Raw genomic sequence first — 25,016 nt, forward strand, 5'->3', positions numbered from 1 at the left:
AGAGTTACCCAGAATAACTAAAACTCAGCCCCATGGTGGACTTTCATCTCATTCATTTTCCTGAGGGTTTCTCCCTCTTTTTAATGCTAACACGGTTGACAAACCACTGCTTCCTGTGAGCATTAATTGAGCTGTTGGTGGACAACTGCATAATTTGAGAGCCAAGAATTTTCTGCAGCTGCTATTAGTGGCTGCCTTGTCTGGTTTCTGGTAATAAGTTCATCAAATTCACTGTATGTCTAAAACCAGAAATCTGAAGCTATAAAAAGAATTTAGCGTTGGAATGAGTCTTTCAACGTTCTCTGCAGGACTCACTGTGCCACGGCTGTCTCTCCTGGCCCAGGAAACACCCAGCCAGCGCCAGGGACTCCGCTGGGGGCATGAGCTGGTGTCCACCCCCAGCGCCTCCCCAGGGCACGCAGGCCCACCCCTGTTGCCTACTCAAGGACTTGGCCCCTGCCAATTGCCCTCTCTCTCCTGCATTATCAGCATCCCCTTTCCTGGATCATTCTCATCAGCACACAAATTTGTTATTTGTTCCATCATAAAAGAAAACATTCTCTTGATTGATTGCATACTCTTCCTGATATTACTGCAATTATCTGCTCCCTTTCATAATAAAACCCCTTGAAAGATGAATCTATAATTATTGCCTCCTCTCCTCTCCTCCCATCCTCCCTTGAACCTACCCCGATTGGGCTCTCATCCCCCCTGCTCCACTGGCACTGCCCTTATCAAGTTCAACAATGACTCTATTCCCAAATCAATGGCCAACCTCAGTCCTCATTTCACTGAGCCTCCGGCAGCCTGTGACACATTCGATCACTACCCCCTTCTGGAAACATGCACTCCACTGCCTTCCAGACACCATGCCCCTGCTTTTCCTCTCTGTCCATTCCTTCCCAGCCTCCTTTGAGGATTGTCCTCATCTTTCTGACCTCCCACTTTTGGGTGCCCCTGGGCTGAGTCCCTGGAAATCTCTTCTCTCTCTATTCTCTCTGCCCAGGTGACCTTGCCCACATACATGTCGACATCCCCTGTTTTACATCTCCAGTTCCAGACTCTTCCCTAAATGAGCTTCCTGGGAAAACTCAATTAGATGTCTCATAGGCATCTCAAACATAGCACATTCGAAGCAGAAGGACTGCTTTCCCCTCAACACCTTCTGTTGCCCCTGCTCCATCTTCTTCAAATCCAAGGGGATATGGCAACTCCATTTTTCTTTTCGCTCAGACCATAGGTGTTGGAGTCATCCTTGACTCCGTTCTCTTTCTCCACATCCACTCTACCTTCAAAATACACGTAGAATATGATTACTGCTCACCACCAACCACTCTTTTCTCATCCAAGCCACCACTCTCTGCCTGTTCTGTTGCAATAGCATCAAAGGCTGCCCCACTTCCCCACCCCACCAGTCTCCTGTCCACTCAGCACCAGAGAGATGGCTTATCAATGCACCCCGCATGAAATTTGCACTGCTCTGCTCAACTGCCTGCCCTCCCATGGCATTCCATCTCCCTTATAATAAGTCCAATGTCCTCAATGGGGCTCACCCTGAGTCTATGCACACTCGCCCCAACTACTTCTCCAACCCCACTCCCCACCATCTTGCTGGCTCCTTCCACTCCTGCTACACTAGCCTTCTTACAGTTATCTGGATGCCTAAGCATGCTCCCAACTCAGGGCTGCCCTGGTTACTCTTTCTTCAGCCTGGTTACTCTTTCTTCAGAATATTAGTGTTATAACACTAATATTCATGTGATTCTCTCCATCATCAATGCCTCTTTTCAAGTCTTCTAGCCAGAGAGGCTTTTCCTGACCACTTCATCCAAAATATCTCCCCTCTTCAACCCTTTCGCCTTGCCTACCCACCCTGCAGATTATCCCTTAACAGCATAAATTTACTTGTGTATTTATTATCTGTCTGACCCCTCCTACCACCACCACCACCACTGGAAGAAGAGACTTGGTTTGGTTCCTGGAGGCTGGAACAGTGCCTAGCACACAGGAGACCCTCTAAATCTTTACTGAGCACTGCCATATGCCAAGCACTGATTTGAGTGCTTTACATAAATGAACTCATTTAATCCTCCAAAGAGACTACAAGATAAGTAATATGACTATCACTCCCATTTCACAGAAGAAAGTGAAGTACAGAGAAGTGGCATATCTTGCCCAAAATCACACAGCTAGTAGAAGGCAGAACCAGGATTTGAATGAAGGCAGTCTGGCCCCAGCATCTGCTTTCTAACACCACAATGCACCTCCCTTAAAGAGCTCAGAGTCCAATCTGGAGGAACTTTTTTTTTTTAACATTTATTTATTTTTGAGAGAGAGAGACAGAGCACGAATAGGGGAAAGGCAGAGAGAGGGAGACACAGAATCCGAAGCAGCCTCTAGGCTCTGAGCTGTCAGCACAGAGCCCAATGTGGGGCTCGAACCCAAGAACCATGGGATCATGACCTGAGCTGAAGCTGGATGTTTAACTGACTGAGCTATCCAGACACCCCTAATCTGGAGGAATTTTTAAGGCTTCATCCTGCCTGGACTTACCATTCAGCACCTTACCTCTGACCTTGGCCCCAGTTCTGCTTACAGAGCTCTGCTCTGCTGAGAGCTGGGCCTTAATCCTGGTTCATCTCTGCTTCATCTCTGTTTTACTCTTTGATAAGGGTCTTAAGTCTCTGACTTGGCCTGCCTGTCCACAATCCTTGTCCCCAGAAGTGGGTCCTGCCAGACCCCTCCCCAGAGACAAGTAGGCTTATAGGTGTGTCACAGATGGAGAAGCCTTCAGGAGCTCTCTAGACTATCTGGACAGAGCCCAGCACAGGCGTGTCAGGAACATGGCTGGCAGTCCAATAACTGCCTCTAAAACTGCTTTGGGAAGAAGCCTGTCTGCAAGCCCCTACCAGGTAACCTTACTAGTTACTAGTACACCATTCATTAACCATTCCTAAGTCACTTAGAATTTGCCAGACCCTGTGTATAGCACTTCCCACACATTACCTTATATAATCCTGTGAGATAGGTATTCTAAGACCCACTTTACAAATTTTAAAAGTTTAGAGATTTGCCCAAGGTCAGGGTAGGATCATGATCCAGCCCATCTGACACCAGCACCTGTGTTCTCCCTACTCTTCCTCGTTATTACCAGGCGGACCTTTCCCAGTCTGCAGACATGTCTGCTCGTTCCTCATACATCTCAAAGACAACAGGGGGTAGAGAATTCTGAAACACATTCCCCTGGCTGTCTAATTGTTACGTTCAAACACACACACACACACACACACACACACACACACACACACATACACATGCACGGAGTCATGAGGCAAGGCCTCAGCCAGCTGATGTCTCCACTCAAAATTAATAGACAGCTGCATTGGGGCATCTCAGGACTAACCACATTTATATTTAATAATAACTATCAAGTTATTATCTTTGACATTAATGGCAGGAATTTGAACAGATAATTACAGCTCAAGACATGAACTTCTCTTTTGCTTACTAAAAATCATAGGGGACTTGCCTATGACTGAGGCCTGAGTCATTACATACACTGCAAGAACTGCCAGCAGTGAGCAACAATCACAAGACTATCAAGCATTGTGACACAAACATTTTTTTGATGCCTACTGCACACCAAGTAGCAAAGTCCAGTGGCTAGAGCTCTGAATTGACTACTCAAAGGTCGGGGTTTGAACCCCAGTTCTGCTACCTATCTGCTGTGTGATCTTGGGTAAGTTACTCTGTGTCTCTGAGCCTTGGTGAAAAGAGAGAATGGAACCAACTGGACTTTCTAGAGGTCTCCTCTAGATTTGGCATTCTACGGAGAGACAAAGAGGCTTCAGATCCCACACAGTAGGGGCCAAAAGAAAGTCTCTTTGGGGAGTCGGCTGTCCATGGGAAAGACCAGGAAGGACTCTTCTATGTTAGAAATGGTTGGTCTTTGAATGTAAAATACCTGATTTAGTGAAAATAATTATCAGAATGATGAATGCCTGCGTGCATGCATTTATTCATTCATTCATTCATTCAGGACAGAAATGGCCAACCCAACCTTTACTCAAGTCCTGACTCTGTAAAGAGTCACAAGCTTTGGAGTCAGCCACTCTTGGGTTGGAGTCCCAGCTCCAACTCTTACAACCATTGGCAGGTTTTTTAACCTCCCAAACCTCAGTTTCTGCATCTTTAAAATGAGATAATAGTTCTTACTACCTCTATTTCCCCCATTTGCCAAAGACTAAGAACACACCCACTTGACCACACTCAGATCAAAGGAAGCTTGTACACATCTGAGAAGCTTGTACACACACAGGACTGCTCGAAAGTCAAAATTAGCTTCTTAACTCAAAAAATAGGTGTTTTATATCCCATACTCATCATCAGTATAGTTGGAGCTCCCCATTCATTTAACAAGCTTCTATGGAGCATCCTGTTGTGTTAGGTCTAAGTATTCACAAGCGAATAAACATGGTTTCCATCCATACCAAACCTAAAGTCTAGAGGGGAAGAAGTACATACAAACAGCATCTACAATTCAAGGTATTCTCAGCAGTTTGCATCCCAGCACAATGCAGACAGGCGCTGTATAAATATTATCTGAAAAGAAAAAAAAATTAATAGCAAGATAAGGGAAATCCAGAGTACCACGGGACCACATAATAGGGAAACCAAATTAGACATGGAAGGTTGCAAGAGCTTCCTTGAGGAAGAAATATTTCAGAGAAGGAATATTCCAAAGGAAAAATCACATGCAAATCTAGAGGGAAAGCACAGATTTCAGTCTATCAGAGAACTGAGAGCAGTTCAGTGACTATTGCTCAGAGGTCATAAGCAGTGAGAGACAAATCTGAACAGGTACACGTGGAGTAACTCTTAAAGGGCATTGTAAGATCATGTAAGGAGGCATGATTTTCCAGAGAGCAGTAAGGAGCCTTCAAGGGCTTTTAAAATGCAGACACATCATTAGATATTTATTTTAGAGCTATGGTTCTTAAATCTTAATGTACTTAGGTATTACCTCAGGGTTTTGTTAAATGCAGATTCTGATTCAGTAGATCTGGGGTGGGACCTAGGAGTCTAGGAGTCTAGAATCATGCATTTCTAATGAACTCCCAGATGATGTCATTGGACATGATGTCCATGGACCACGATTTGAGCACCAAGATGTTAGAGTGGTCACTCTAACCAGTTTTGGAAAACAGATGAGGAGATAGCAGGACCAAGGAGGCAGATACACCAACTGAATGAGCGATAGTGAGGAAGTGGGCTGAGGAAGTGGCAAAGGGAACAGAAATAGGTGAGCAGAGATGGAATATTACAGGATTTGTTGGGGGAGAAGGCAAGGTTGGTGCTCTGGTCCATGGCTTAGGCATCTGAGTGAATCAAGGTGGCATTCACCAACACTGGAACCCAGAAGGAGAAACCAAATTTGGGTAAGAAGATGAATTCATCTTTTTTTTTTAAGTTTGTTTGTTTGTTTATTTATGAGAGAGAGAGAGAGAGAGAGAGAGAGAGAGAGAGAGAGAGCACAAGCAGGGAAGGGGCAGAGAGAGGGGGAGAGAGAGAATCCCAAGCAGGCTTTGAGTTGTCAGCAAAATACAAAGACCAAGTGAGTAGTTCTATACAGACCTGTAGTTCAGAAGACAATTCTAGACTGAAGACATATATCTGGGAGCCATCAGTAGGTAGATTTTTAGTTTTGCTTCTCTATAATGCCAAAGAAGCTAGGGCTACAATTTCCTTTCTTCTTTTTCTTTTTTAATTTTTTAACATTTATTTATTGTTGAGAGACAGAGAGAGACAGAGCACAAGCAGGGGAGGGGCAGAGAGAGAGGGAGACCCAGAATCTGAAGCAGACTCCAGGCTCCGAGCTGTCAGCACAGTACCCGATGCAGGGCTTGAATTCATGCACCATGAGATCATGACCTGAGCTGAAGTCAGACACTCAACTGACTGAGCCACCCAGGCGCCCCATACAATTTCCTTTCTTCTGACAGCCTTTGAGGTACTTCCAATGCAAGGGGCAGGGAGCAGGAAGCAGGCAGCTCCATGGCACTCCCCTTCTTGAGCCTATCCATTGCTCTCCCACAGTCCCCCACAAGCAAACATGAATGGGTGTGCAGGAAGAAGAGTGCTCCCTCACAGAGTCCTGGTGGGAAGCTCATCTTGGGACTCTGCTTCTCCCCACTGAAATCCAAACTCAATCTCCCTCACAGAGTATTTGAGAAAATGAAATGAAAGATTACAAAGGATATCTGGCACAATGCCTGGCAGAGAGTGGAAAGAGGGAACTAGGTTATAGTCACATGCAGTATCATGCCCAGGGGCCAGCACGAACTTGGCAGGACTTAAATCCCAGGAGGTCTGATAAGCTCCAGAGAGGAGCAAGCATGGGAAACAAGAAATACAGGAGGAACTCCTGCATCTATGGTTAAATAACATTTGGCAAAAGAGCCAAAAATATTCAATAAGGAAAGAATAGTCTCTTCAACAAACGGTGTTTCAAATACTGGATAACCACATGCAGAAAAATGAAGTTGGACCCTTATCTTACATGACTCACAAAAATTAATGTGAAATGGATTAAAGACTTAAACATTAGATCTGATCATAAAATTCCTAAAAGAAAACATAGGGAAGAAGCTCCTTGACATTGGTCTTGGCAATGATTTTTTTAATAAAACACCTAAAGCACAGCAACAAAAGCAAAAATCAACAAATAGGACTATATCAAACTAAAAAGCTTCTGCACAGCAAAAAAAAAACGATCAACAAAATGAAAAGGCAGCCTACCGAATGGGGGAAAATTCTTGTAAACCATATATCAGATAAGGAGTTAATATCAATATATATAAAGAACTTCTACAACTCAAAACAACAGTAAGCAGAAAAACTCAATCTGTTTAAAAAATGGGGGGGGGGGGGCGCCTGGATGGTTCAGTCAGTTAAGCGGTCAACTTTGGCTCAGGTCATGATTTCACGGTCCGTGAGTTCGAGCCCCGCGTCGGGCTCTGTGCTGACAGCTCAGAGCCTGGAGCCTGTTTCAGATTCTGTGTCTCCCTCTCTCTGACCCTCCCCCATTCATGCTCTGTCTCTCTCTGTCTCAAAAATAAATAAACGTTAAAAAAAAATGGGTAGGGGAATTAAATAGACATTTTTCCAAAGAAGACATCCAAATGGCCAACAGGTGCATGAAAAGATGCTCAACATTACTAATCACTAGCAAAATACAAATCAAAAGCACAACAACACATCACCTTACACCAGTTAGAATGCTATCATCAAGGAGACAAGAGATAACAAGTGTTGGCAAGGATGTGGAGAAAAGGGAACCCTTGTACACTACTGGTAGCAATGTAAATTGGTTCAACCACTATGGAAAACAGTATGGAGTTTTCTGAAAAACTTAAAAATAGAACTACCATATGATTCAGCAATCCCACTTCTGGCTATATAGCCAAAGGAAATGAAAACAGGTTATCAAAAAGATATCAACACTCCCATGTTTATTGCAGCATTATTCACAATAGCCAAGTGTCCATCAAAGGATGAATGGATAAAGAAGATGTGGTTATACAATGTAATATCATTCAGCCACGACAAAGAAGGAAATCCTGCCATTTGCACAACATGGATGGACTTTGAGGGTATTATGCTAAGAAAGGTAAGTCAGACAGATAAGTACTGTATGATATCACCTATATGTGGAATCTTATAAAACTAAAGTTGTAAAAACAGGGAGTAGAACGGTGGTTACCAGGGGCTGGGTAATAAGGAAATTGGGGAGAGGTTGCTTAAGGGTGCAGACAGAGAACTAGCAGATAAATAAGTCAAGAATATCTAGTGATTATAGTAAACAATACTGTATAATGAACTTCAAAGTAGTTAGGAGGCTAGATCTTAACTGTTCTCATCACACACACATACACAAAATTATATGGCATACTGGAGGCGTTAGCTAATGCTACAATGGTAATCATTTGCAATATAATCAAATCAATACCTTACATACCTTAAACTTACACAACGTTATATGTCAATTATAGCCAATTTTTTTAAATAAAATAATATAAAAAATATTCCCAGTTCCCAGGAGATAACTGGCCTTGTGCATCAGACTAATTATGGAAATCATAGCACAAAGTTGTGGAACCAGGCATGAGGTTGCTGCTTTGTTGACACACCAAGCTACTGGCCTGGAGCCCCTTAACACCCCAAAATCAGGCCTGAGACCTGTTCCAGAGACTAGAATGGCCCAGTAGCTCTGGTTCTGGAATTGTAAAGATGCTATTTCACACATCCATACCTTTACTGACACAGCTCCCTCCATTCTTTCCTTTGTCTCTCTACCCTTTCCTTACAAAATCTAGCTCAGGTCAGCTTTTGCCAGAAGATGCCCCTGGACCCTCCACTCCTGCCTTGGTGTCCCCATTTACTCGATATAGAAGACCATCATATCCTCGACATCAATTTATTGTGTATATATACTGTGCCTCCTTCAATAGATTGTGAGCTCCAGATGGCTACTGCACTGGAATGATAGCAAGGTCACATCTAAATGTAATGGCCAGAGTCTGCTGAATGAATAGACTGACTTTCATTTTCATCACTATGACTGACTTGGTTCTCAAGGAAAAAACACTCCTGGCACAGGACACCTAAATGCTGGTAAAACATTTTTAAATCCACCTACATGGCTGAACTGGCAGAAAAGTAAAAGACATGCTCAGAAGTTAGAAACAATGAGAAACCATAAATCCAGAGAGATAAGCAAGTGCTAAAACTGACATTCTCTCTGGAGGCATCTGCCCATCCCCAGTGGTTAGGGACTGATTTTAATGGGCCTCATGAGCATAAGAGGACAGGAAATAAAGCATGGAATCAGAATGAGGTAGAAGGCTGAAATAGAGATCTCACCAAAAACTAGGATCTCCAAAAAAAAAGTGCCATCCTCAACTATATGAACTAGATCTTTAAAAAAAACCTTCCCTATGGGGCACCTGGGTGGCTCAGTCGGTTGAGCATCTCACTTTGGCTCAGGTCATGATCTCACAGTTTGTGAGTTCAAGCCCCACATCAGGCTCTGTGCTGACAGCTCAAAGTCTGGAGCCTGCTTTGGATTCTGTATCTCCCTCTCTCTCTGCCCCTCCCTAGTTCACACTCTGTCTCTCTGTCTCTCAAAAGTAAATAAACGTTAAAAAAAATTTTTTTTAATAAAAAAATTAAAAAAACTTTCCCCATGGCATGGGCAAACAGCAGAGATATTAAATGTTTTGACCTTGACTCTGAGTAGAGTATGAAAAAAATGGGGGGGGGGGGGAGGGAATCTCCCTAGAGAATTCTTTTTTTTTTTTTTTTTTTACATTTATTTATTATTGAGAGGCAGAGACAGATAGAGCATGAGCATGGGATGGGCAGAGAGAGGGGGAAACACAGAATCCAAAGCATGCTCCAGGCTCTGAGCTGTCAGCACAGAGCCCGATGCAGGGTTCGAACTCACAAACCAACCATGAGATCATGACCTGAGTGGAAGTCAGATGCTTTACTGACTGAGCCCCCCTAGAGAATTCTTAATCACAAGACTTCACTCACGTGGATTCAGAACTGGAATCTATACTACATGTAGGGACAGAAAAACCCAAAGTCAAAAATCTAGTTTAAAGTGGTTCCAGGTTGACCAGTAAATCCTATGCAGAGTGAACAAAAGGAAAATCATACCAAATGCATTGTATTCAAACTGTAAAACACTAAAAGAGAAAAAAATCTTGAAAAGTAAATTTAATTCTTAGTACAGCTAGAAGAACCTCGGATGGAATAAAATTTCTTCCTCCCCTTCAACACAAATAAGTTGAAGGTAAGAAAAAAAAATAAAAAAGGAAAAGGAATTACCTTGCAAACAGTAGTCATAAAAAAAGCTGAGGGCTCCTGGGTGGCTCAGTTGGCTAAGCCTCCAACTCTTGATTTCAGCTCAGTCTTGATCTCACAGTTTGTGGGACTGAGCCCCACATCAGGCTCTGCCCGGACAACATGTGGCTGCTTAGGATTCTCTCTCTCCCTCTCTCTCTGCCCTTCCATGCTCATGCTCTCTGTCTCCCTCTCTCTCAAAAATAAACATTTATAGGGGCGCCTGGGTGGCTCAGTCGGTTAAGCAGCCGACTTCGGCTCAGGTCATGATCTTGCGGTCCGTGAGTTTGAGCCCCATGTTGGGCTCTGTGCTGACAGCTCAGAGCCTGGAGCCTGTTTCAGATTCTGTGTCTCCCTCTCTCTAACCCTCCTCTGTTCATGCTCTGTCTCTCCCTGTCTCAAAAATAAATAACACGTTAAAAAGAATAAAAAATAAAAAATAAATAAATAAGCATATATATATAAATAATATAAATATATAAATAATATAAAATAAATATATAGTATAATATATAAATATAAATATATATATATTTATATATGTTATTTCTATATAAATACAAAATATAAATATATATAAATATATAATATATATAATTTATAAATAATATAAATATATAAATAATATAAAATAAACATTTAAATATATATATTAACGTAGCCAAAAAAGAATATTTTATAATGATAAAAAGATCAATTCATCAAGAAGATATATTCATTATAAACATATACACACCATACACACCTAAGAACAAAGCCCTAAAATACATGAAGCAAAAATTGACAGAACTGAAGGAGGAAACCAACAATTCAACAATAGTAGAAGGAGAATTCAATACCACTCTCAACAATGGTTAGAACATCTAGACATAAAATCTAAAAACATAACCTTATGCTACTTGAATTATTTGAAGACCTCTTCAGATTCCCTGCCAATTTTGCCTGAATCTGTGCCAACACTCGAATCATTTATTTTGTCTTACTGTTGCCAGGAGATCATGAACACTCACCCCATTTTATGTCTTCCCTTAACCAATGTTTTATGAGATATTTTCTCAATGCCACAAACAATTCAATATTTATGGGAAATGTATAACTTATGATTTGCTTAATAATAATAAAAGGAAAAATGCAGGTTACTAATGACTCAGAAATGACGCGGTGTAGAGCTGTCGTTATACAAGGCTATTTGTGGAAATTTTAATTGTTGAGAAATAAGTACACAAAAAGCTTCGTTGGAACCCCTGGGTTTTGGTAATTAAGGTGTATTGTCTGCTAGTGATGCAAAGGTTGTGGAAAACTATGAAATGTCTCTCTGGTTAATGCTTTTTTCAAACAGTAAGAGATTATCCAGAAAGTACATCAGAGGAGAAACTGTTTGGAAAAAAAAAAAAAAGCTACGAAAAAGAGGCTGAAGGAGAGGCAGGATAGAGGTTTCCAACTATATGAAGGGCTGCTATATGGAAAAGGTGATAAACCTGGCCTATAACTACTCAGTTATTCAACAAACATTTGAGTATATAATTTGTGCCAGGAATTGTATTAGATGCTAGTAATACAAGAACGGGGAGAAACCAGCATCAAGGAGGAAAAGACATGTACAGCATATCACCTCACAATGTAATAAGTGCAGCAATCAAAACAGGTACAGGGAAGAGTGTGCTGTACGAGTAAATACACTATGGGAAATCAGGGTAGCCTTCTTAGAGGAGGTGGCTGTTCAGCTGAGAAAGAAATCAAAGTTTACCAGAAAGATGAAGAGGAAAAGGACTACAGAAAGAGGCATGAGCAAGAGGTACAAAGGCATGAAAAGGGATGGGATGTATGAGGAAATAAGTGATTCCATATTGAGGGTACAGAGTAAGGGTAGGAGGCAGTCAAACAGGAGGTGAACAGGTGCACAGAGGCCAATTAGGATGGGCTTAAACTCTTATTGGCAAGCAGAGAAGGGAAATTATAGTTCTTATATGCTATTTCAGTGGAGCTAAAGTAAAACCTGGGGTGAAGTTACAAATTATAGGGAAAAAATATTGGGTCAATATAAGAAACAACATTTTAATTAGCTAGAACTGCAAAACCAGGAAGTTGTTTTGCAGAATACTGATCAACACCAGTAGCAGCCAGAGATATGTGTTACAGAGACAATAAAATTTGTTAGAGAGATAATAAAAAGGATTCCCAGGAAAATCTATATGAGGAAAACTTTAAAACACTCCTAACTTGAACAACTGGAAAAGCACCCTTTGTCCTCGGATAAAACAACACAACATCATTTAACAGTGCCCTCTCCCCAGACATTTAGTTTGTATCCAATTCTTGACTATTATAAACAGTGAACACCTTTGTTCAGTGGCATGCTGGCAAATGTTTAACAACTGGGGAGAGGCCTTGATTTCTAGTGTTTTCCCTGGTATAAATACTCTGGCATGGGTGCTTTCAAGCTACTTTCATAAAGCCACCGAATGGGGGACTGGGATTTTAGTTTCCACAAGCCAACAAGCCGTCCCCAACACACCGCTGCTTCTCCTTAAAGCCTTGTCTCCATATTGCATTATATTCTTAAATTCATTGGTGTGGAATGATTGGAATACTAAACACAAGTACTTTGGTGGAATCCTTATACATACTGAACAAGATACTCTTTTTTAAAGTCCTGGTGGGGCGCCTGGGTGGCGCAGTCGGTTAAGCGTCCGACTTCAGCCAGGTCACCATCTCGCGGTCCGGGAGTTCGAGCCCCGCGTCAGGCTCTGGGCTGATGGCTCAGAGCCTGGAGCCTGTTTCCGATTCTGTGTCTCCCTCTCTCTCTGCCCCTCCCCCGTTCATGCTCTGTCTCTCTCTGTCCCAAAAATAAATAAAAACGTTGAAAAAAAAAATTAAAAAAAAAAATAAAAAAATAAAGTCCTGGAAAAGGGGCACCTGGGTGGCGCAGTCGGTTAAGCGTCTGACTTCAGCCAGGTCACGATCTCGTGGTCCGTGAGTTCGAGCCCTGTGTCGGGCTCTGGGCTGATGGCTCGGAGCCTGGAGTCTGTTTCCGATTCTGTGTCTCCCTCTCTCTCTGCCCCTCCCCCGTTCATGCTCTGTCTCTCTCTGTCCCAAAAATAAATAAACGTTGAAAAAAAAAATTTTTTTTTAAATAAAAAAATAAAAAAATAAAGTCCTGGAAAAGTCTGATATCATACACAGAGCTCTAAACCTGGAGAGTTCGCTGTTCCCATCTCTGAGGAACACAGCATGCTGTGTATGTCTCTAAACTGACACCGTTTTATAATTGTCTTTCCAACAAGAGTATGAGCCCTCAAGAGAAAAGGACTCTGCCTTACTCGCATTCATACCACGGTAACTGACACGGAAGTATCTATCACAGAGAATGGTTTTTGGATTGCGTGAATGAACAAATGAAGAAACCTGAGTTCTAACCCCAAATCTGCCTCTCACTCAAGGCTTGACCTTTGCCAAAGCAGTCTCCTTCTCTAAATCTGAATGTCCTCCTTCATTTTTCCCCAGTATGTCCCACAGACATGCTCTATACAGAAAAGGCTGGGGGGCGGGGGGGGGGGGGGCATGATTAAGACAGTTGGAAAATATTGAAAAAATCAGGTTGGACCCTGCTCTTAGAGTCACAGACCACATTTCTAGAACAAAGCATCTGAGAAGCCCAGCAGAGAGTAAAGCAGTTTAACTTTGTCTTACCACATGCATTTGTCCATGGAAACCTTCCTGCTCTCAGTATTGGATACTGAACTAGAAAGGTGTTCAAGGCTCTTTCGTGCTCTGATGTTTTATGATTTTGTCACAGAATAGCTCCAACTGAATTTGAAACTCAAGCTAGACGTTGAAAATTAAATCACAGCGGCACCTGGGTGGCTCAGTCAGTTAAGCGTCTGACTTCGGCTCAGGTCACGATTTCGTGGTCTGTGAGTTCGAGCCCCGCGACAGGCTCTGTGCTGACAGCTCAGAGCCCGGAGCCTGTTTCAGATTCTGTGTCTCCCTCTCTCTCTGACCCTCCCCCATTCATGCTCTGTCTCTCTCTGTCTCAAAAATAAATAAACGTTAAAAAAAATTCTTTAAAAAAAAAATAAAAGAAAGAAAATTAAATCACAAATGTTAAGAGAGTGAGGTCATGAATGTGCTATTAGTTGGCATTTGTATTTGTAGTGTCATAATACAGAAGGTCCCCTTCCCCCTTACACATCCCTGATAGGGTCACTCCTGAGCAAGTTCCCACCCTAACATGTACCTTGCAAGCCAGAGTCACCTAGATGTCCTGTGCTCTCCACTGTGATTCAGAACCCACCTTCACTTTGCCTGAGTGGTTCCTGGGTAAAATGTATCACTTTTTCCATCTGAGGTCCCAGTATACACACACTTCCCATTTTCTCACCTTTTGTAAATTGCCATAGACTTGACCTAATTGATGGTCATAACCTTGCTTGCACCATTATCTAAACTAGTGGCCTCCAAAGTGTTTTGATTGTACATATCAACCTGGGAAAATATTTTGGTGTGCACTCCCAATTTATCGTATTCATTTATTTGTAAATTATGGGCATGCTCTGTTGTCCTGATGTAATATGGCTTTTATTAATTTTTTTATGTTTATTTATTTTTGAAGGAAAGAGAGGCAGAGCATGAGTGGGGGAAGTGCAGAGAGAGAGGGAGACACAGAATCTGAAGCAGGCTTCAGGCCCTGAGCTGTCAGCACAGAGCCCGACGTGGGGCTCAAACCCACGAACTGTGAGATCATGACCTGAGCCAAAGCCGGATGCTTAACCGACTGAGCCACCCAGGCGCCCCTCTAATATGACTTTTATTAAACTCAGAAGAATATAAACATAAATCAAGTGAGGAAACAAAATAAACAGAAGTAGAAGTTCTAATGTTTTCGTACAACCCCCAGCAGGTTAACTTGGGCTCCCCCGGTGTGCATGTCCCTTGCTTTGGAGACCAGCCCTTAGGTTACAAGGAAAAGTAGAGGTTACATCAGGCTCCCAAGCTGAGCGGACGAGCTCTACTAACATGACCATTCCTGCTTCCAAGAGGGGTGACTAGCCTTCGTTGGAGAACCTGTAGCAGTTAAGCATTTCAACAGAGTGGACTTTAACTTGAAGTGGACCTCGTTTCAAATTCTGGTTTTATCAGCTTGCTGGTATGTGACTTTGAGCACATACTATTTAGTACTAATAGTATCTCTCTTTTTTTTTAGGGACTTACTAGGTGTCAGGCAGTCTGCTAAGTATTTTGATACACAGAACCTATTTATCCTTATATCTGTCATGCAATGAAGATATTATTATCCCCATTTAATAACTTGGGGAAAATAAGACCCTAAAATGCTATGGAATTTGCCTAAAATGAAACCTCTATCTGTCTCACTCCAAATTCCTGACTCCTGAGCACCACACCCTACTGCCTCCCATGCTCACCCTCTCTGAGCCTCTGGTGTTTTATCTACAAGAGGAGATAAATAGTATTTATATAATGTGAGCACAGCACCTAGGCTCAACAAACGTTAGCAGTAATTGTTAGACTCCCACCCCCCCCCAGGTAAGTCCCCAAAAAGGTGCCAAAGGTAAGTCATCAGAATAAGAATACGTAGAAAGTTAATCACTTTGAGCCCTGACAAAAGAAGGTGCTAGGAGAAGGGAGCCACAGGTAGCCCAGTAGAGGGCCAGAATGTGTGGGTATGTGCCCTGCCCTGCCTATTCCTGTGGCCTTGAAGGCAGGGGTTTCAGAGCTGTCTGCCAGACCCACCTGAAGTGCAGGTGGGAGCCTAGGACCTTCCCAGCTACCTGATTCCAGATTAACATCATCAGCTACTTCTTCTCTGACTCCATGGTCATATGCAAATTTCTGAAAGCATTTCAGCTCTCCATGGAGGAGAGAATTCACTGACCATTAATGTTCTATAACAGGGCAACTAAATTAATAAATTGACACTTTTGAAACTCCAAGACGTGGAAGAAAGATCACAAGCCTAAAGACCTGGGTCCCATGCTGCCTGGACAGCTGTGTGATTTCAAGGCATCATCTATTTCCCTATTTCTCTACCATAGACTTCCACTTCCCCAAATTGCTAAGGTCCCTTTTTCCTCTTCTAAGTTCTAAAGCTGAGGCACTTAAATCCCCTGTTCCACAGCTTTCCCTCTTATGAAACAATCAACGTTGCTCCCCAGCAGTGAGAGCCAGCAGGGTTTATTTTAAGGCTTGAAGATACTCAGGAGGAAGAAGCCGTATCATAAATATAAACTAGCACTAAAATCACTCATTACTTTAATCATTAAAAGCATCCTGAGGTATGGAAACATAAAGGTTGCAACAATCACACTCTTTATTTTTAAGTTTATTTATTTAGAGAGAGTGGGGGGGGGGAGGGGCAGAAAGAGAGGGAGGGAGAGAGAATCCCAGGCAGGCTCCACACTGTCAGCACAGAGCCCCACTTGGGGCTTGATCTCAAGAACCATGAGATCATGAGCTGAGCCGAAATCAACAGGCTGGTTCTTAACCAACTGAGCCACCCAGGTGCCCCCAAACCCCTGTCCTCTCTAAATTTGTAGGATTATTGGGTTGGTTTGCCCTTCACTGTTTGCTGTTGATTTGATTTGCAGTCAACAGGAAACCACTCCATGATTCAGTTTGATTCCATTCAGTAAACACTTCTTCTACTCCTCCGCTTTGGCAGGGAGCTCCCTAAATCACATTTTACATCGACAGGTTCAACAATGCTCCCAGTACTCTTACTCAGTACCAGTCACAGTGTTGGGGACTGGGGATGGGGAGAGGGCTGTAAAAGATGACAGATGCCCTTTTTCCATTTCTTTTTTTTTTTATTTTTTATTTTTAAGAGTAGCAAGGTTAAGAAAAATTAAATTACAACAATAATTCAAAACCTACCCACGTTACCATTACCACCCTCAACACAAAAATTGTCACTATTGCATCCATCCCTCCGTGTGCATCCATAATTATTAGCCCAGTGACCAAGCACCTGCACTGAGGAGTGAACTGTGGGGGGCTGAATCTTGACCCCACCCCCCGCCAGTCAGGGAGGTGGGCCAGAGACCTCAGACAAGTTCTTTGGACTCTGTGCACTTCTCTTTTCTTGTGGATCAAATGGGAACAAGGGTGGTCCTTATGTTATGAGGGCTGAAGGAATTATACATGTAAAGGATTTAGAAAGTGCCTACCACATAGCAAGCGGCCAATAAACGGGTGCTGTTAATTACGGCATCCACACTAGTGTTTAACTTCATTTCCAATAGCTGTTATTTATTTGTTCGCTGGCATTGATGACTCTACATATTCATCGTGCCCATTTGCTCCATATGCGAGGGGCTAGGGGTGCTCCTTGGAGTTGTCTCATTTTTCTTGGCTGTGACAAGGAAGTAGGGAGATACACCCTCCAGTCAAAACCCTGCGTAGTGCGGTATGACTTGAGCAAAAGAAAGAAGCAAAGAGCCAGGATTGGGCAGACCTCTTTTCCATCTTTGCTTGCCGCTTGCCCTTCTTCCCGTTATATACCCCCTCCAGATCACCCTTGCTAACAACTGATATGTATTCTTTACTTTGCTAATGTCCATCTAACCATATGTAAACTAACAGGGGGTGGGTGTGAGTGCACATGTGACAAAAGAGTGTTTGCTTTCTTAAAAATGGGATCATATGATAATATATTTCTATCCATCTTGCTTTTCTCACTTGAAGTATCTCAGCTGAAGGTGGGTTTCTTCATAAGATGGACTTACAATTTTAAATGGAGCATTTACTTCAGCAAGACTTTATCTATGGGAGCCCTGTGGGGCCTGGGTTGAGGATAGCTCTCTCCAGTAAGCGTTTACATTTCCTTTGCCTGGAACCCAGGGCAACTACCAACCTAAGTCAACTTTATTTTGTACACTATTGTATATTAGCAAAATGTACCTATTTATATATTATGTTGACTATTATAAGCTCACTTTATAGTGTCCCATAGCAGATGGTAATGTGAACTGGGAACTCAAACACAAGCAATAGCAGACCTTCAGAAATGAAAGCTTAAAACACATTTCTGTTTTTCCCTGCCCGAACCCAGGATAAAACCAGTAACATTTTGTTTTGTTTTTTCTCCTTGCTGGTAGACAAAATTTCCTTTGGCACATTCATTCACAAAGGTCCTGGCTTTGTGCAGGGGTTTCAGTTCCAATTCCCTAGTTAACCCAAGTCTGAGGCCTTGTCTCCTGCCACCTCCCCCCGCCACAGTGTTTAAAACCCAGTTACTGAGGGGCGCCTGGGTGGCTCAGTTGGTTGAGCATCCTACTTCGGCTCAGTTCATGATCTCTCCGTTCACGAGTTCAAGCCCCATGTCGGGCTCTGTGCTGACAGCTCAGAGCCTGGAGCCTGCTTTGGATTCTGTGTCTCCCTCTCTGTCCCTCCCCAACTCGTACTCTGTCTCTGCCTCTGTCTCTCTCTCTCTCTCTCTCAAAAATAAATGAAACATTAAAAAAATATATAAAAATAAATAAATAAGTAAAACCTGGTTACTGAGATCAGCAGCCCCACTGCACTTCTTCGGCCCCCTAAGAGGTTCTCTTAATTTCCTGCAATAACAGCTCTGCATTTAAAGAGCTGTTTGCTGTGCTTTATCAATTATTCTAGGAATTTATGAGTTTTTCAGGATACCTACTCTACCCCTGGAGATCAGACAGAAGTCAGAAGCCTATTAGCATAGTTGTGTCCATTAGATGCACATCCATCTTCCATGCATTGGATGATTAAGTCATCATGCTTATGCAGCTCGGGATACTTTCCAAAGTGCCTTTCAGGTCCATTATATTCTTCAGTAAACTCAACAAGTCCATAAGGTAGATACTACAATATCATTATTTTCATTTTATAGAAAAGGAATAGATGTTGAGAGAAGCTAAGTGTCTTACCTCACAGGGGCCAAAAAGCAAAGTGGAGGCAAACTGGGAGTAGAATCCTGGCTTCACCCACTGCCTTTCCCCTGCACCACCAGCCTGCTATCACAGCCACAGACGGATCCCCTGGCCTCTCATGAATTCTTCCACCCCACATCTTGAGCTCCTACTGTGAGCCAGATCCAGAGTCAGGCACTGGGATTGAAAAACTGAAGAAAGCCCTTCCTAGGGGCTCCTAGGTTGGCAGGGGAAAATAAAGTAAAACCCTCAAGTACAACACACTCAGGTACAAACTGTAGAGAGAACAATAATGAGGAGAGCACAAATTTGCCCAGATGCCATCGATGACTTCTATTTCTAGTATACGAAGGCGAAAAAAAAAATGCTATTCGAAGCTGGTGCAGACTTCCTCTTGTTCAGCAAAACATATTGATGTTTGCAGTAAAACCCCTCCATAATGCAAAAAATGAAATCCAGAAAATCCAATTGCATGGAATGCTGAAGTTGCATTATTGCAAGGTTAATGAAAAGCAATACTTTTCAGAAGAATTTCCAGTTACTGTACCAGGCGCATGCATGCGGGACTGTGGAAGCACTCTTCAGAGCTGTTTGGTTTTCTTGACTGAGACAGGGAGGCCTGGAAACACACCCTCCAGTCAAAGCTCTGTGTAGGACGCCTGTGAGCTGATTGGGAAGAGACGGAAGGGCCAGACTCTAACTGACCAACTAGTGAAGCCAGGGTCGTGGCGTGGCCTCCTTCCTCTGGAAGACAGGCAGTGTCCTGATGGGAGTCGGGAATGCTTTAAACTGATCACAAAGGAGTCACTCCCTGACTCCATCACATTCCTCCACCACATTCCCCCCACCCCCACAAGTGATGGGATTTAAAAACCAGGTGCCAGGGTGGCTTAGTCAGTTAAGTGTCCCAGCTTGGCTTAGATCACAATCTCATGCTTTGTGAGTTCAAGCCCCGTGTCGGGCTCTGTGCTGACAGCTCAGAGCCTGGAACCTGCTTTAGATTCTGTGTCTCCCTCTCTCTGCTCCTCTCATGCTCGCTCGCTCTCTCTCAAAGATAAATAAACATTTAAAAAAAAAAATTTTTTTTTTTTAAATAAAATCCAGCTGGGCAGAGGGAGGGAAAAATGGTCACTTTGTGCTGCATCTGAATTTCATCATCCCAGGGCACCATTATCACCAGGTTCTATTGTATTTAACTGTGAAAAGGTAAGCTGCAGCACGTCAGCGGGAGGGGAAGTGGGACTGAGGGAACTAGAAACTTTCCATAAAAGGTAAGAAAACTTTTGAGGGGCAGGGAAGGTGATACTAGGTCAGAAAGAGAAAAGAGCAAAGCAACAAGAGGTAGGCCAAGAGACAATGTGAAGAAAACAACCGAGGAGTTTAATGTACGATTTTCAGTTGTTTGCTGTGCTGAGCTCAATGTTGCCCACCTCCTCTGCCCATAAACTGCTTCACCCACAATCTTGGGTCAGTGGTACTCTGGGCAACCATGGAATCAGAGCTGTGTTCAGTGGGGAGGCCGTGGGGTGATGTGCAGGCAACAGCAGGCAGAGGGAAGAAACGGAGAGACAGCACCACAGAATCTGGACACTGGAAACTTGGGGTGGTGGGGAGGACTGTGCATGGCCCACTAGTTAACCTGGTAGGGGGACTCGAGCCCATCCTGCTTAAGCGTTCAGTAAAATTCAGAGAGACATAAGAGAACACTCAAGCCTAAATAAATACATTATAAAATCTGAATGAAAGAGAGAATTTACTAGGAAGATATAATTTGCCTAAAGATTCCTCAGAAGAAACCAAAAATCTTGAGCGGTATCCAGTTTCTAGAGAAGAAAGAGAACAAGTTGTCAAAAATTTGCCCCCCTACACACCTCAAAAACAGCACGCCCAAGGTTTCAAAGGGCAGGTAATTTCAATGGTATTTAAACTGGTCTAGAGTACAGAAAGAAAATCTTCTTTTTGTAAAGAAAGTATTACATTGGTATCAAAACCTGGTAAATGTTTCACACATGGTAAAAACTAAAGACAAATTTCACTTCCTATCTATGCAAAAATCCTAAATAAAATATTAACCAACAGAAAGCAACAGCACATCAAAACAATAATATGTCTTATCTAAGTAAAGTTGATTCTAGGAAGGCAGAGATGGTTTCATATTAGGAAATCTATTGATTATTCATATTTATTGATCTAAGGAGAAAAGTCATAATGACTCCTTAGGGGATGAAATGGCATCTGATAAGCTTCTACCCCTAGTCTTGATTAAAAAAAAAAAAAAAAAAAAGCCAAATACCCTACGAGCCAGCAGTTGCATTACTAGGTATTTACTCAAAGAAAACAAAAATACTGATTCAAAGAGACACACCCTAATGTTTACAGCAGCAGCATCAACAATAGCCAAATTATGGAAAGAGCCCAAATGTCCACTGACTGATAAATGGATAAAGAAGATGTGGTTATATATAAATATATACAAACACACATACAATGGAATATTATTCAACCATCAAAATGAATGAAATCTTGCCATTTGCAATGACACGGATGAAGCTATAGAGTACTATGCCAAGTGAAATAAGTTAGAGAAAGAAAAATACCATATGATTTCACTCATATGTGGAATTTAAGAAACAAAACAAATGAACATAGGGAGAAAAAAGCAGCAAAAGAGATTCTTAACGAGAGTGAACTGATGGTTACTAGAGGGGAGGTGGGCAGAGGGATGGCTTAAATGGGTGATGGGTATTAAGGAGGGCACTTGTGATGAACACTGGGTATTGTATGTAAGTGATGAATCACTGAATTCTATGCCAGAAACCAATATTACACTGCATGTTAACTAGGTTGGATTTAAATTAAAATTTGGAGAAAAAAACATAAATAGATGACAGCCAAATAACATAGCTAGCTTTGAATAATTCTGTGGGTATGTGTACATATATGTATATAGGTAACATATATACATACATATACACATACACATATATCCTTGATATATATTCCTTAATATGTTATTTTTCATATGTATGTATATATTATATGCATATATATGATATGTAGACATACATACACTTATTCTGAAGACAGCAATCTAATAAAGTCAGAAACAAGAGGCTCACTCTATAACAACTTAACCTGGTCCCAGGAGTAATATGAATATAATTATAAACCTAACTACACAAGAGAAAGAAACGAGAAGTATAAAAACTGGAAATAGCAACATAAAACTATTACTGTGATGTGATATATCTGGAAACCATAAGAGAATTGACAAAAAAAAAAAAAAACTGCTATAAGCAACAGGAAAATTCAGTAAGACACATGATTGATAACAAAGAAAACTGGAAGGAGCCCCAAAATCCATCAGTTGGAGAGTGAGAGGTAAATTATACTATGTACACAGAAGAACACCCATTAAAAATAATGATGCATAACTATATTGATATAAAAAATGCTCACAAAATATTGAGTGGAAAACATTACATTATAAAATAGTATGTGTAATATAGTCCCATTTATATAATATGTATATATGTTTGCATGTGTGTGTTTTTGTGTGTGTGTATGCCTAAAGAGATATTTGGAAGGATGTGTACCAAAATGTAAACAGTAGTTATCTTTGGCTGGTAGTTTGTTGGTGATTTATTCTTTGTATTGTTCTACATTATTTGACATTTTTGCCAAAAGATTGCATTATTTTTATAAAAATAATAAAGCCATTTTCAAATCATACTGAGACGTTAGAAGAAATTAATAGCCACTATCAGACGATGTTTTTGGTCCCTTGCAGCTACAGAGATTCATTAATGCTGTGTATGCCTTTATATCACACAAGGGTTTTGTTTGGGTGTTCGTGTATGTACAAAATTAGCCCTCAAAAAAGACAGACTTACTTACACTTGAATTCTCCAATCTCTCCTTTCCAGTGGATTAGAACTCAGACTTCACAAGAAGAAGAGGAGAGACAAATCTGAATGGCTAAAACCTATACCTCAGTCAATGCCTTCCTTGTAAAATTTCCAGTGGCCGCACTATTCACAGTTTCAAAGAGTTCTGTTGTACAAACTTAGACATGGGGAAGATACTGTGCTGCGGAAAATGTCAGATGACCCCAAAATGGCTTTAGTGAAGACAATGATACTAGTCATAAAAATGCATGTAAAAAGATTAAATAAAATTGTTTTATGAGGGGTGCCTGGATAGCTCAGTAGTTAAGCCTCCAACTCTTGATTTCCACTCAGGTCATGAGTTCAGGGTTGGTGAGATCAAACCCCTGGTTGGGCTCTGTGCTGACAGCAGGGAGCCTGCCTGGGATTCTCTCTCCCTCTCCCTCTTTCTCTGTCCCTCCTCCCCTCTCAAAATAAATAAATGAACATTAAAAATTTGCTTTAGGAAATGTAAGAGTGTAAAATGTAATATTCTAAGTTAATGATTTTCTGCTACTTGAGATTTTTTAAGGCTTTTTTTTTTGGTTGTGGGTTTGGTTTTTTGTTTTGGTTTGGTTTGTTTGTTTGTTTGTTGAGAGAGAGAGAAAAAAAAAACACACAAGCAGGGGAGGAGCAGAGAAAGAGAGAATCCCAAGCAGGCTCTGCACTATCAGAGCAGAGCCCCACACAGCTGGAACTCAGGAACCATGAGATCATGACCTGAGTCAGATGCTTAAGGGACCGAGCTACCCAGGTGCCCCAACTTGATATTTCTTAATAGGTGTAACAAAAGTAACAAAAAATATGCATTAAAAGTAGACATGTGGCTTTTTTTCTACTCCCTTCAAAGTGTGTGTGTTCAAAGGAGGCCACTTAAAAAAAGATTGTTTTTCACATTTTCTCCAAAAGGAAAAAGAGTACTCCTCTTGTCATTTCATTACAGGACAGCTTGAGAAGCAGTATGGGGTCTGCAGGCAGAGGTCTAGAGCCCCTACTTAACTGGTACTCCTACCTTCTTTTTCCGGGCCCAGTGAAGCCCGAATCCAAGGACTGATGATAACAAAGCGAAAGGCTGGAGGCCGGGGCAGGGCAGGGCAACCGAGGACGCGCCTCCTTTCCTTTTCCCCCCAGGGGAACCCACAATTAGTGTGGCTGTGGAAAAAGTGACAGAGCGGAAAAGCAAAAAGTCTTGGTGGCTGATTTACAGGCTAGTCAGCTCCAAGGCCACGTGGTGGGTGAAAACCCACCGCTGAGCAGCTTTCCCCTGAGTTGGGCAGGGGCCGCCCTTAAGGAAGTGACCCGAGACTTAATGGTGGTGGGGAGAAGGGGGCGGGGGGGGGGGGGCCAGAGAGCGGAGCTGGGCCCCACCCATCCCCGCCCCACCCACAGCAGCGCCCAGGGCCCGGATGCGGCGTCTGCCCGCCCACTCCACTCCAGGAGCCTTGTGAGGCGACCTGCCTTGCCAGTGATTGAGGCCTGGAGTCCTTCAGGGCGCGTACAGATACTCACACTGACGGTCGATGATACGTACAAGGAGCCCTGGGCAGTGATGGCAAGACACACGGAGCATCTTTGGTCTGAGATCAGAAGATCCTCCCAGAACCCTCCTCCCTTCCTCCTGTCCTTTCTCCCTCCTTCTCCAATGCAGAGGCTCAGGGTTTGCTTGGGAGTGACTTGGACATTTATATTCAGGGGTAGCGGTGAGAAGAGCCTCTGAGCACTCCCTGGAAGTGGAGAGAGATATGGAGACATCCCTGCCCTGCTCCTCCAGGAAACTCAAAATGTAACCAGAAAGGGATATGGCCAAGTGGTTACTGCCTGCTAAGAAACCAGCTGACACTTTGCTGGACATTTTGATGCGGCTATATTGATGTGGCCTGGTGTTTTTGGAAACTTGGGGTTACTAAGAAATATGAACAATTTAATCAGCTAGCCTCATCCCTTGCCCACGCCCCACCCCATTCCTGACCCTCACTCAGCCTGTATTTTCTTCCAAGTGTAAGGGAAAGTGGGCATGGGATGACAGGCTGAAGCTCAGGGAGGCTGCCAGGGATGAGCAAGCATCAGGATCAAGGTGAGAGATGGGGTGAGGCTCAGGCTTGGGGTGGGGGTCTGCGCGCATTCTTTGGTAAAACTGGTTTTGGGTGACAGGCTCAGAACTCCTCTAAATCATAACAGGTTTAGTGGGGGGTAAGTGAGAAAGAACTGCCAACAATGAGGAGCTGTGCGGAGAGTGACCCGGGGAGGGGGAGGGGAAACCACTGGCTTT

General features: G+C 42.6%; 1 long non-coding RNA gene across 1 annotated transcript; it reads left to right on the forward strand.

The window, feature by feature from the left end:
* Positions 1 to 3,670: 3,670 nt before the first annotated feature.
* On the forward strand, positions 3,671 to 23,007 carry LOC123383934. Its single transcript, XR_006594363.1, has 3 exons — positions 3,671 to 3,739; positions 7,521 to 7,669; positions 22,748 to 23,007. It is a non-coding gene; the product is annotated as an uncharacterized LOC123383934 (long non-coding RNA).
* Positions 23,008 to 25,016: the final 2,009 nt, after the last annotated feature.

This window comes from Felis catus, chromosome A2 (genome assembly GCF_018350175.1).
Source record: "Felis catus isolate Fca126 chromosome A2, F.catus_Fca126_mat1.0, whole genome shotgun sequence".
Lineage (NCBI taxonomy): Eukaryota > Metazoa > Chordata > Mammalia > Carnivora > Felidae > Felis > Felis catus.